At 37.7% G+C, this 12,821-nt stretch overlaps 5 pseudogenes; 2 read left to right on the forward strand and 3 right to left on the reverse strand.

Annotated features, from left to right (window-relative positions):
* Window positions 1-233: 233 nt before the first annotated feature.
* Window positions 234-352, reverse strand: LOC148534533 (5S ribosomal RNA; annotated as a pseudogene).
* Window positions 353-573: 221 nt separating this feature from the next.
* LOC148534534 (5S ribosomal RNA) lies at window positions 574-692 on the reverse strand (annotated as a pseudogene).
* A 3,211-nt stretch (window positions 693-3,903) lies between these two features.
* LOC148534535 (5S ribosomal RNA) lies at window positions 3,904-4,022 on the forward strand (annotated as a pseudogene).
* Window positions 4,023-4,242: 220 nt separating this feature from the next.
* On the forward strand, window positions 4,243-4,361 carry LOC148534536 (5S ribosomal RNA; annotated as a pseudogene).
* Window positions 4,362-7,052: 2,691 nt separating this feature from the next.
* Window positions 7,053-7,172, reverse strand: LOC148534537 (5S ribosomal RNA; annotated as a pseudogene).
* Window positions 7,173-12,821: the final 5,649 nt, after the last annotated feature.

A 12,821-nucleotide genomic window follows, 5' to 3' on the forward strand; every position in this document is an offset into this window, starting at 1 on the left:
AACAAAAAGTGAAAAAATATGTGTATATATAAAGGGAAAAATGGGGAGGAGGGGGATAATTAAGTCTCAGGAGGAATAAAGATTATGTTCAAAGTTATTTTTCTTTTTTCTAGAATTGTCTAGTCTGTTTTAGAAATTCCAGGTGGTAGTCTAATTGATTCTTCCACTGTAGCTTTCAGGGTTATTTGGTATATCACTTCTTGATCAGGAAATGCATCAGTGTGTCCTATATCTGACTACAGTACCTAGTCTTTCCTGGAGGTCTCCCATCCCAGTACTAGCCAGGCCCAATTGTGCTTAGCTTCCAAGATCAAACGAGATTGGGCACTCACCCCAAGGTATGATTGTAGGTACCAATAGTGCACACAAAGATGCTGCTTCACCCTGTCAGTCACTTTCTTGCTATTAACATATTATCATCACTTCATGGAGTTGTTCTTCTTTCTTTGATACTGCAGTCCATATTCAACTTGAAAGGTTGTTCATAACCATTTATTCTTCAAAATGTAGCTCCAAAGTCATACGAAGTATATCATGTTATTGGAGAGTTGAACAAATGTAACTCCCAAAAAACAACTACAGTACCTGGTCTTCCCAGGAGGTCTCCCATCCCAGTACTATCTAGGCCCTAGAGTGCTTAGCTTCCAAGATCAGACGAGATTGGGCACTCACACCTAGGTGTGACTGTAGGTGACAACGGGATACATACAAAACTCCCCAATTGTATCAATAATGAACTTATTATAAGAAGGGAGCAATTTCATAGTTGTCATTGAAACCCGGTGGAATCATGGTGTACAATTTGAAGATCCAGTACATTTCACATCTGGATAATTTGTTCGCTAAGTCTCCTCCTCTGTCTTCTAGTTCCACAAGTTCAATTGCTTTGAATGTGAGTTCATCTATATCCGAATTATGATGTGTATTAAAATGTCTCGATACCATGTTCATCTCCACCTTGTTCTTAATATTTCTTTTATGTTCCTGGATTTGTAACTTAAATGGTCATTTCATTTTTCCAACATATTTCCCACAGGAACATTCCAAAAGATAAATAATGGATGTTGAGTTGCAGTTTAAATGCTGTTTAATTTTGTTTTCCTCGTTGTTCATGGAATTACTGAAACTTTTTCTTTGTCGTTGTAAGTATTTTCACACATTACATCTTCCACATTTAAAACTACTGGGACAGTTGTGAAGAGAAAAAGGTCTTGAGATGTTGGTGTTTCTTAACATGCTAGGTGCCAGAGTATCCTTGAGATTTCAGGGTTTCCTAAAAATAATGGGGGTTCTTGGTGGTAGGATTCCCTTTAATATAGGATCCATCAGTAAGATTTTCCAATGTTTATAAAGGAATTCTTTATAAGTCTTTCTTGTGCATTGTATGTCGTAATAAATGGAACGATGTTTCTTTCCTTTTCATCAGTGTCTTTGTACCCAAGTAGTTTATCTCTCTCATTAATTCCAAGAAGGACCTTTTTCAAAGAAACAACAAAGGTGGCATCCCCAATGAAAAGAATGGAAAGAGAAGAAGAGGGATACGAGGCAGTAGGAGGAAGGTACAGCAAAAGGAGGAACATATATTGAATCCCAAGGAAAGAGGCATTTTCAACATATCAAAGCATGTATTAACAGCACCTGAAATTTCCCTCTTGAGTAAAGGACTAATGTTTGCACCTTCCTACAATATGAATAGATTCAAAACATTTATAGATTTGAACTAATTTATTATAAATGTAACTCTTAAGAGGCACTTTCTAAGAAAAGACAATGCCATCATCAAAAACTTTAATGAAGAAAGGTCAAAATCGGGACTTAAAGCTAAATCCAAATATTACCCATTGGAACCTAAAGGTAACCATCTGAATGTCTTTTATGAACTGTTAAAAAGGACTTATGTGAAGAGGATCCAAAATCAATAGTTGGAAAGAACCTAAAGAATAAAGAGAAAGAGGCATTAAAGAACCTGCAATAGAATAACGATATTGTCATAAAACATGCTGACAAGGGGAGGAATAGTCATTATGGATAGGCCACAATATATAAGGGAAGCATCCAGGCTTTTTGGAGATACCAATTCCTATACCTTACAGGACAATGATCCCCTTGAGTTCTATGTGGATGAACTAAGGAAACTTTTGGTATATGGATTACATAACACAATTATTACAAAAGAGGAATTTCAATATCTCCTATTGACTAATCCCACCACCACCATATTTTAGTTTCTTCCAAAATTACATAAATGCATGGAGAATCCACCTGGAAGACCTATTATTGCATAAATAGACTCCCTAACCTCACATCTGTCTGAATATGCAGATATATTCCTGCAAAAATATGTTAAGGAGCTTCAATCCTATTTAAAAGACACCATGAATGCATTGCAGATTATAAAAGACATTGAGTGGAAGGAATCAGATTTTTGGATAACAATAGATGTCCAATCTTTATACACACGCATTGAACATTGCAAAGGGATCAATGCATGAAGATATTTTCTTGATAAGGATCCCTCTATAAATACTCCACACAAGGAATTTTTATGTGATATTATGACTTTTATTCTGGATCACAATTATTTAAAATTTTTAGATAAATTTTATAGACAAATTTGTGGCACAGCGATGGGGATTACTTTTGCCCCTAGCTTCGCCATCCTGTTCATGGGATGCTGGGAGCTAAGCTACATCTATGAAAATCACCCTTTTAAAGAGAACATCAATGTATATAAATGATACATAGATGATATTTTGATAATATGGGATGGGTCAGAAGATTATTTTCAATTGTTTTTAGATCATATTTCTAATAACAATATGAATCTTAAATTTATGTCAAAGATAAATGCTGTCTCCTTTGAATTTCTGGATCTAATTTTAATGAGAGAAGGGAAAAAGGTTGTCACAAAAAATTTTATAAAAGAAGTTGACACAAACAGTTATCTACATTACAAAAGTGGACACCTTCAAAAGTGGAAGGAGAATATACCGTACTCACAGTTCCATAGAATCAAGAGGAACTGTAGTGAAATGGAGACATGCAATGAACAACTTAAATTGTACACCAATAGGTTCCTGGAGAAGGACTACCTGTCAAAGGTTCTATGGGAAGCAGAAAATAGAACCAGGAATCTGGAGAGAGATAAACTACTTGAGTACAAAGACACTGACAAAAGGTAAGAAACATTGTTCCAACATTATGACATACAATGCACAAGAAAGACTTATAAAGAATTCCTTTAATAAACACTGGAAAATCGTACTGATGGATCCTATATTAAAGGGAATCCTACCACCAAGGCCCCCCTTTGTTTTTAGGAAAGCCAGAAATCTCAAGGATACTCTGGCACCTAGCATGTTAAGAAATACTAACATCTCAAGGCCTTTTTCTCTTCACAACTGTCCCAGTAGTTTTAAATGTGGAAGATGTAATGTGTGCAAATACTTAGACTGACAAAGAAAAAGATTCAGTAATTCCATGAACAATGAGGAATACAAAATTAAACAGCATTTAAACTGCAACTAAACAGCCGTTATTTATCTCTTGGAATGTTCCTGTGGGATAAAATATGTAGAAAAACTAAACCACCATTGAAATTACGAATCCGGGAACATAAAAGAAATATTAAGAACAAGGTGGAGACGCACATGGTATCGAGACATTTTAATACACATAATAATTCAGATCCAGATGAACTCACATTCAAAGCAATTGAACTTGTGGAACTAGGAGACAGAGGAGGAGACTTAGCGAACAAATTATCCAGATGCGAAATGTACTGGATCATCAAACTGGACACCATGATTCCACCGGGATTCAATGACAACTATGAAATTGCTCCCTTCTTATAATAAGTTCATTATTGATATGATTGGCGAGTTTTGTATGTATCCCGTCATCTCCTACAGTCACACCTAGGTGCGAGCACCCAATCTCGTCTGATCTTGGAAGCTAAGCACTCTTGGTTCTGGGTAGTACTGGGATGGGAGACCTCCTGCGGTGACCAGGTACTGTAGTTGTTTTTTGGGGGTTACATTTGTTCAACTCTCCAATAACTTGATTTACTTCATATGTCTTTGGAGCTACATTTTGAAGAATAAATGGTTATGAACAATGTTTCAAGTTGAATATGGACTGCAGTATCAAAGAAAGAAGAACAACTCCATGAAGTGATGATACTATGTTAATAACAAAAAGTGACTGACAGGGTGAGGCAGCATCTTTGTGTGCGCTATTGGTACCTACAGTCATTCCTTGGTGTGAGCGCCCAATCTCATCTGATCTTGGAAGCTAAGCAAGATTGGGCCTGGCTAGTACTGGGATGGGAGACCTCCAGGGAAGACCAGATACTGTAGTCAGATATAGGACCCACTGATGTAATTCCTCAACAAGAAGAATTTCTGAAATGGACTAGACAATTCTAGAAAAAAGAAAAATAACTTTGAATATAACCTTTATTCCTCCAGAGACTTAATTATCCCCCTCCTCCCCATTTTTCCCTTTAAATATACATATATTTTTTCACTTTTTTTTGCCATATGTACTGCAAGTAGTTGTCTATGGTATATATAGGTATTTAAATGGTATGAGGATGATAAAGATCACCAAATTTGATGTCATATATAAAAAAATATTACAATGACTGATTTCCAGTATATGGCCCCTTTTTGGACATAATTATACTAATACCTCTTCTATTATGCCATATAGGAATTACTATACCTACGATGATATACTGAGAAGATTTATCTCCATATTTCTATCATAATAAAATTTTCATAAAATAGCTGATGCTTCAACTCAATTATGAGTACCAAGATGGCCGCGTGTGTAACCAGGAATGAGAACACTAAGACGGCCACGGATTCATCTATCGTAAGGAGTACCAATATGGCCACAGCAGCTGACGGTATGGAACCAGACACCACCAGACATGATGGGCGGAAGTGATGTTACGCCGGGCTCCGGAGCTGGATGGATATGACGGGCGGAAGTGATGTGATGCCGGGCTCCGAAGAGCAGGACGGAAGTGAGTGGGCTCCCACAGGCTGAGCTGGGACTCCACCTGGTTCAAAGTGTGGGAAGTGGTGATCATGTGCTTATGAGATGGGTGGCTGTGACGCAGTGCTGGGCCGCATGAAGGGCGGAAGTGAAGTTTATATAAACCCCACTTATACTTAAATTCAGGATTATGTGTACAATAACATACCTATATAAACACAGTGATTATAGGCATAGTTATTTAACTAAAATAAGAGATTTATATGTCAGTATTTGGAGAGATTTCATGTATATTGAAAATTGCATGGCAAACAGGAAGTGATGTCATAATTATCCTCAATTACTGCTTGTTTGTCTCTACCTAAGGGGTATAAATATCAGTTACCCCAGAGGACTTGTACAGCCCTTGATTAAGTCCACCACAAGGATGAAACACGTTGGCTGCTTAGGCTTTTTACCTTCTCTCATGAACTTACCAGTTTCCATAATCAGATAAGCCTATTTTAATCTCATTTGCTTGTATCTTTTAAAAATATATTTTACCCTTGTATTAGCAACAATTTTATGTTGTTTGTATAAATTTCCCCCCTTGTTATAAGGAAAGGTGTATTGTTTTCTATAAATAAATTTGTTTTTATATTTTATACACCCTATATATTTATTTACTCATGTATATTTTACACATTTATGCATTGTGGTAACACTTATTGAAATATGGCGATCAGATAGTCATTTCTGGGAGCTCATTATTATATTTATTCACTTGGCACTTTACATTTTAGCACATCATTTATGCAAGGTTATACAAGCACAATTGGCGCTCACATTTCTGTTCCATTAATTTTATATATATATATATATATATATATATAAATATAAAATGAACAAATACAAGAGCTAGCACTCCACATAAACCAATATACTTGCCCGGGTGCCCTCTGTAGTTTGTGACAACTAAATAGAAAAGGAATGGCAGCGGCACTCCCAGGACCTCTAATGTAAAGAATCACACCACACTGGGGTAGTTCAGTCCAACATTTCAGTCAGAAGACTTTTATCAAGAACACAAAGTAAAAACATGAAGTACATAACTTAATAGAACACATGTGATTGTGTAATGAGAACCGTGTTCTTCTCTCCCTCTCAGGGTGCCAAGCGACTGACGTCATCAGCATGGGACCGGCAAGAGGACAGAGTTGCCCTGACATCAGGTGTGTGATGCTGATGTCCTGATGCTATCACCCGGGTAACCAGCAGAGAGGGGGGATGGTGAAAAAAGTGAAAGTACCTGCATAGTGAATAAACATAAGTAACCATAAATGATTATGTGCGTATAATCATAGTATCAATAATGTAGTGAATGCATCGTGTAGACATTAATGAATGTGTGGAAATAATGAGTGAAAACAACATGAGGTAAAACATAAACATACAACTTATACATATGGAACACGAAAAAAGACATAAATAATCATGCACATTAGCAAATATCAATGGACTGCCTGAGGATGACTAGATGATCTAAGATAATGGTTGCAAAAAAAATGAATATGAAGGCTGGGCATAAAAAAATCAAGTTGGCTTACGTGTTTACAAGGTACAGAACAAATAAACATGGGGCTTCTCACAGTGAAATTAACCCATTCTGGGTGACAATAACCACAGACTACATCAACAGAATATAAGGTAACATAATTACTAATGTGTCTGTGCACAAGTGATGCAAAAATCAAGAGATGGAATGAATAAATGGACAACCTATACATATACAGAAAAAAATCAAACCAAAAAGAAGCAAAAAATCTCATCGATCGGCACCAATAATCAAATGTTTCATATATGTTGAAATGAATATATGAGCTAACCATCATAACTCACTGTATTAATAAAAAAATAAAAAAATATATATATAAAGCGGGTCAGTTAATTGATAATAACCTGTTGTCCAATCGGCTATAGTGAAAAGAAGACTGGAATAAAGACATGAAATGATCACGGATCAACTTGGGAGGAAGCAACATATGGCAACATAAGTAATCCAATAAATAAGGTTACAACACCTGGTATTCCTAGGTGGTCACCCTCCCTAGTACTAACCAGGCCAAGCGCTATATTGCTTCCAAGATCAGACGAGATCGGGCATTTTCAGCATTGGTATGGTTGTAAACACTGGATATAATGGATGCCGTGTCACCAAACGTCCGTGATGGCCCAAAGAGGATAGTATAAAAGATAAAAGAATAGCTGATTGGATCAAGCCCGGTACCTGAATGGTATCAACTCAACTACAAGGAGGACCATAAAACTGACCCAAAAGGAGTGTGAAATTCACTCCAACCTGTAAAAAAATAGACTTCAAAAGAAACAAGCAAGAGACAAGTTCTCATTCAATCCACCGGGGGATACTGTGTTCATGTGATGTATCCAAAGGGCTTCTAATTGTAGCAGTTGCTTGTCCCTGTCGCCTCCTCTTCAAGACAGGGGAACGTGGTCGATAATCTTGTATGATAAAGTTGCCAATGGATGACGAAAATCACAAAAATGTCATGCCACTGGTTGGTTAATTCCTTTGCCCTTCAATGCTTGTCGGATGGCCGTGCAATGTTGCACCATTCTGATACGAGCTGTACAGGAAGTCTTCCCTATATAAGCCAAACCACAGGGGCAGCGAATGATGTAAACAATGTACTTACTAGTACAAGTTAACACATGTTTAAGTGGTAAACGTCTTCCCGAGTGAGGGTGTACCACGTCTGGGCCTTTTTTCTTATATCGGCATGTGGTGCATCCAATACATTTGTAACATCCTGCTTTTTTAGTTAAAAAATGAATTTCAGGATGCACGTGGTCTGCAGAAACATCATTGTGAACCAACTAAAAAAAGGGGGAATGAAGGTAGTGCTAGTATCTATAGATCCTATTGGTTATCACCTTTAGATGAAAGAAAGTAGGGGCTCACCCTCCCTGATTGATTATAGAAATAAAAGAAATCCTCTGGAACCTCCTATAGGTACTTTATACGTTCAAATAAATTAGTGAAACAATATTATAAATAATTCAGGTTTAATCAATCAAATGGATAAATAAAGCTAGCTGGTTCTGATATAAAGACTCACTGACTAACAACATGTAATGAATAACAAAGATCAAAATGACACACAGATATATGATAAAAATAAAAGTATGAGATTCAGACACGCTATATAAGCGTATTACTCTGGTCCCCTTCAGGGATCAATGTCCAGGAAGTCTTCTTTGGTAGGGAATTGTCCTTAATATTACAAAGTTCAATTATATGATATATATTCCAAAGAATAAAATCCAAGCAAGGGGCGATCAGTTGAAAAGTTTGCTGGCAAACTAATGGGTACCTGATACACTGCAGTTGTACGCACAGGTCCCCCTCCACTGTCATCAACGTGTTTCATCTGTCATTAGGCTTCCACAGGATGGTGTGTGGATCTCACTTCTGCTGCCTTATATACCTGCTTGGTCTCCACTTCCAGCCATGCTGCGTTCACTTCCGGTCGGCAGGCCGTTTCCGTCATATCCGGTTACCTCTTTGTGCTATTTTACATCTTGCCGCTCGTCATACACTTCCAATCCGTGCGATCCAGACATCACCATCATTTCCGGTTCAGTCGGACTGTGGTGATCACCTGGTTATCCCGCATGGTCGTCTATGTGTTCTCCGTCTGGTATCATCACTTCCTGTTTGGGAGTTGCCAGGAGATGAGATGGCCACGTGTAGTTATATCCTGTCAATCTTTTAAAGGGGTCCCCTATAGATTTTTAGTCTCATTCGTTCCTCTTGATAATAGGATACAAATGACTTCCATACTGATCCTTCATAGAAAAGGAAAGCCATAATACTTCAAAATCATTGTCCAGTATAGGTGTTGATCAGAGGACGATAAAAATTATAAAAATAATAATAAAAGAAAATAAAAGTAATGAAAAGGGGGGTTGTGAACCAACCAGTTTTTCAAGTTCTTGCCTCTTTGATGTCCCAACATAATCCTTGAATTCTTTAGAGGTTTCAAATTAGGGTCAGTGTTAATGATTGGCCACAATCTTTTCATGTTTTTCATAACTGACTTACTTGCTGTGTTGAATTTACTGGTAAAGATCATGGTAGATTTATTGCTGTCAAGTTCTGTTTGAATCCTGCCAGGATTCTTCGTTTTCTCAATGGCTTTAAGTTTAGCCGCGATTAAATCACCCCATATATGTCCTCTGTTTAGAAATTTAAGCATCATTTTATTGATTTCTGTCTCTGCGTTGATATAATTGTTGGTGATCCTGTAAATCCTAAGAAACTGTGAGTATGGTAAAGATTTTTTTAAAGCAATTGGATGATGACTGAGCATGGAGTACATTGTTGCAATCTGTTGGTTTGGTGTACACGCTTGTATTAAAGTTTGTGCCAGTCCAATTAATGTTCACATCCATATAATGTACTGTATCAAAACTATATTCATGGGTGAATTTGATATGATTATGCATGGTATTGATCCTGATCATGGCAGATACAAAGTCCTGTTCCGTGCCTGACCATACTACCAGGATATCATCGATATATCTGGTAAAGAAAAGCACATGTTTATTGAAATCAAGATTGTCAAAAATGAGTGCTTTTTCCACTGAGAACATGTAAATATTGGCAAAAGAAGGTGCTACGTAGAACCCATTGCACACCCTTTTCTCTGTCGAAAAAAGGAGCTGTCAAACAAAAAGTAATTTCTCGTTAATGTCTTTTCAAGCAAATTAATATAAAAAGTAATATTGGGGCCCATGTATCCATCAATTGGTGTCTTAACCGTAATCTAAAACTTAAAGAATTTTATTCTGCATCACAGGGAAACAACATGACTTACTCTAAAGGACCAATACAGAAGAAATCATTTTTTGAACCCCAATCTCACAATGCCTCTATTAAGAGTTTTGTAAGACTTCTAGATCACAATGTAAATATGGATGTTAAGAATCAACAAAGGATACATCACAACATGATGAAGGAGGAACACCAAGCATTAGTAGCACTGAGCAAGAATAGAGACATTGTGATTCACACCGTGGATAAGGGTGGTGCAGTGGTCATACAAGATACAAGTGCGTATAAGGAAGAATTGTATCATCAATTGAATGATCAGACTGTATATGAACGTTTGGATCATGACCCCACCAATCGGTATAAACAGGAGCTAGAGGACATCTTACAAGAGGCAGTTTTCAATAAATGGATCGATCAGGATTCAGCTTTGCATTCTAATAACCAGTAAACCAACAGTACCATTGATTTATACACTACCCAAAATACATAAGTCACTTCTGTCACCTCCAGGTCGTCCGATCATGTCGGCTAGGAATTCTTTATATAGCCCTATCTCTAAGTATTTAGACTTTTATGCACAATCTCTTATTAAGGAGAAACCAAATTTTCTCACAGATACAAATTCACTTTTAGAGAAACTACATCATCTTAAAAATTTGCCTGAGACTTTATTGTTGTGTACTATAGATGTTGTATCCCTCTACATGAGCATTCCACACACAAAAGGTTTGGAAAGCATGGAACATTTTTTATGGGCTCATGATGGATACATGGGCCCAAATATTACTTTTTATATTAATTTGCTTGAAAAGACATTAACGAGAAATTACTTTTTGTTTGACAGCTCCTTTTTTCGACAGAGAAAAGGGTGTGCAATGGGTTCTCACATAGCACCTTCTTTTGCCAATATTTACATGTTCTCAGTGGGAAAAGCACTCATTTTTGACAATCTTGATTTCAATAAAAATGTGCTTTTCTTTACCAGATATATCGATGATATCCTGGTAGTATGGTCAGGAATGGAACAGGACTTTGGGCTTTATTCAGAGGCGGCCATACGGTCTACGAACGCATGGCCGCCTCGATGTTTGTCTAGTGCGCATGCGTGAGACCCGCTACGACCGACAGCGCCAGTCGTAGTGGGTCTCTTTCCAAAGGGGGCGAGCTGTATATGTTGATTGACAGCTCGCCCCGTTTGGAAGGCGGGCTGGGGGGGTGTCAGCCCAAACGGAGGCCCCACTGACCTCACTAGTGACGTCAGTGGAGAGCTTCCGGCTCTGACAGAGCAAGATGCTCTCTGGGGCTTACGACAAGTGAGACCCTACCCTAGGGTCTCGTTGTAAGCCCCGATGGTCGCGATGGTCAATGACCATCGCGACAATCACCCTAGCGGTTGTTAGAGCTGTGGGTGATAACCCACAGCCTAACGACCGAAACAGAGGTGGCCGGTCAGGATGCAAGCGGCCGCCCAGTTTCTGAGCATCCTCCGACCGCATCTGAATGAGGGCCTTTGTATCTGCCATGATCAGGACCAATACCATGCATAATCATATCAAAATCACCAATGAATATAGTTTTGATACAGTACATTATTTGGATGTGAACATTAATTGGACTAATACATGTTTGCTACATACTGTATATATTATATATATGTATATATATATATATATATATAGTTATTAGAAACCCCACCAGAAAATCCATAGTTTTCCCCTGCTCTTATTCAATATATTTTTTTTCCCTTTGGAGTCAGCATGTGTCATCATGAAGTCACACATGCTGACTCCAAAGGGAAAAAAAATATATTGAATAAGAGCAGGGGAAAACTATGGATTTTCTGGTGGGGTTTCTAATAACTATATATATATATATATATATATATATATATATATACAGATATATAATATCTACAGTATGTAGCAAACATGTATATATTATATATAACACATATATATACACATTAAAGGGTTGGGTATGAAATACCAGCTGTCGGGTCGCCGCTAGTCGTAGTACCGGCAGCGGTAATCCAACAGCCTGAATACTGACATTCATAGGATGCTATGGTAAGTAGATTTTTAACCCTTACCTTAAACCTAACCTCCCCCTCCCCGCACCTTAATCCTAACACTCCCTCCACGGTTCCTAATCCTCCCCCTAATGCCTAAACCTAACTCCGCTAGCTAACACTACCCTCCCCCTGCACACAGATACCTACCTTCAGGATGCCAATGGTCTGGATACTGGCGCTGGGATACCGACCTGTCAGTACTTCAGTTATGGTGTTAAGACCATGGGCACCCCACACTCCAGGATGTCGACTACATCCCCACATTAACACATACATACAGACTAACACATATACAGTGTACACACACTAAGACATATACAGTATACACACACTACTACATATATACACACACATATATACACACACACTAGCACATACATACACACTAACATGCATACACATATATACTGTATACACTAACATACATACACATATATACTGTACACACTAACATACATACACATATATACACCCTAGCACATACACACTAACATACATACACATATATACACACTAGCACATACACACTAACATACATACACATATATTTATATACACACTAGCACATACACACTAACATACATACACATATATTTATAAACACACTAGCACATACACACTAACATACATACACATATATACACACTAATATACAGTCAGGTCCATCAATATTGGGACATTGACAGAATTTTCATATTTTGGCCTCTATTCACCACCACAATGGCTTTGAAATGAAATAAACAAGATGTGCTTTAACTGCAGTCTTTCAGATTTAATTTGAGGGTAATTACATCCAAATCGGGTGAACGGTGTAGGAATTACAACAGTTTCAATATGTGCCTCCCACTTTTTAAGGGGCCAAAGTAATGGGACTATCAACTCAAAAGCTATTTCATGGACAGGTGTGGGCTA

The sequence above is a fragment of the Taudactylus pleione genome, unplaced genomic scaffold (assembly GCF_031769625.1).
Source record: "Taudactylus pleione unplaced genomic scaffold, aTauple2 ptg000066l, whole genome shotgun sequence".
In the NCBI taxonomy this organism is placed as follows: domain Eukaryota; kingdom Metazoa; phylum Chordata; class Amphibia; order Anura; family Myobatrachidae; genus Taudactylus; species Taudactylus pleione.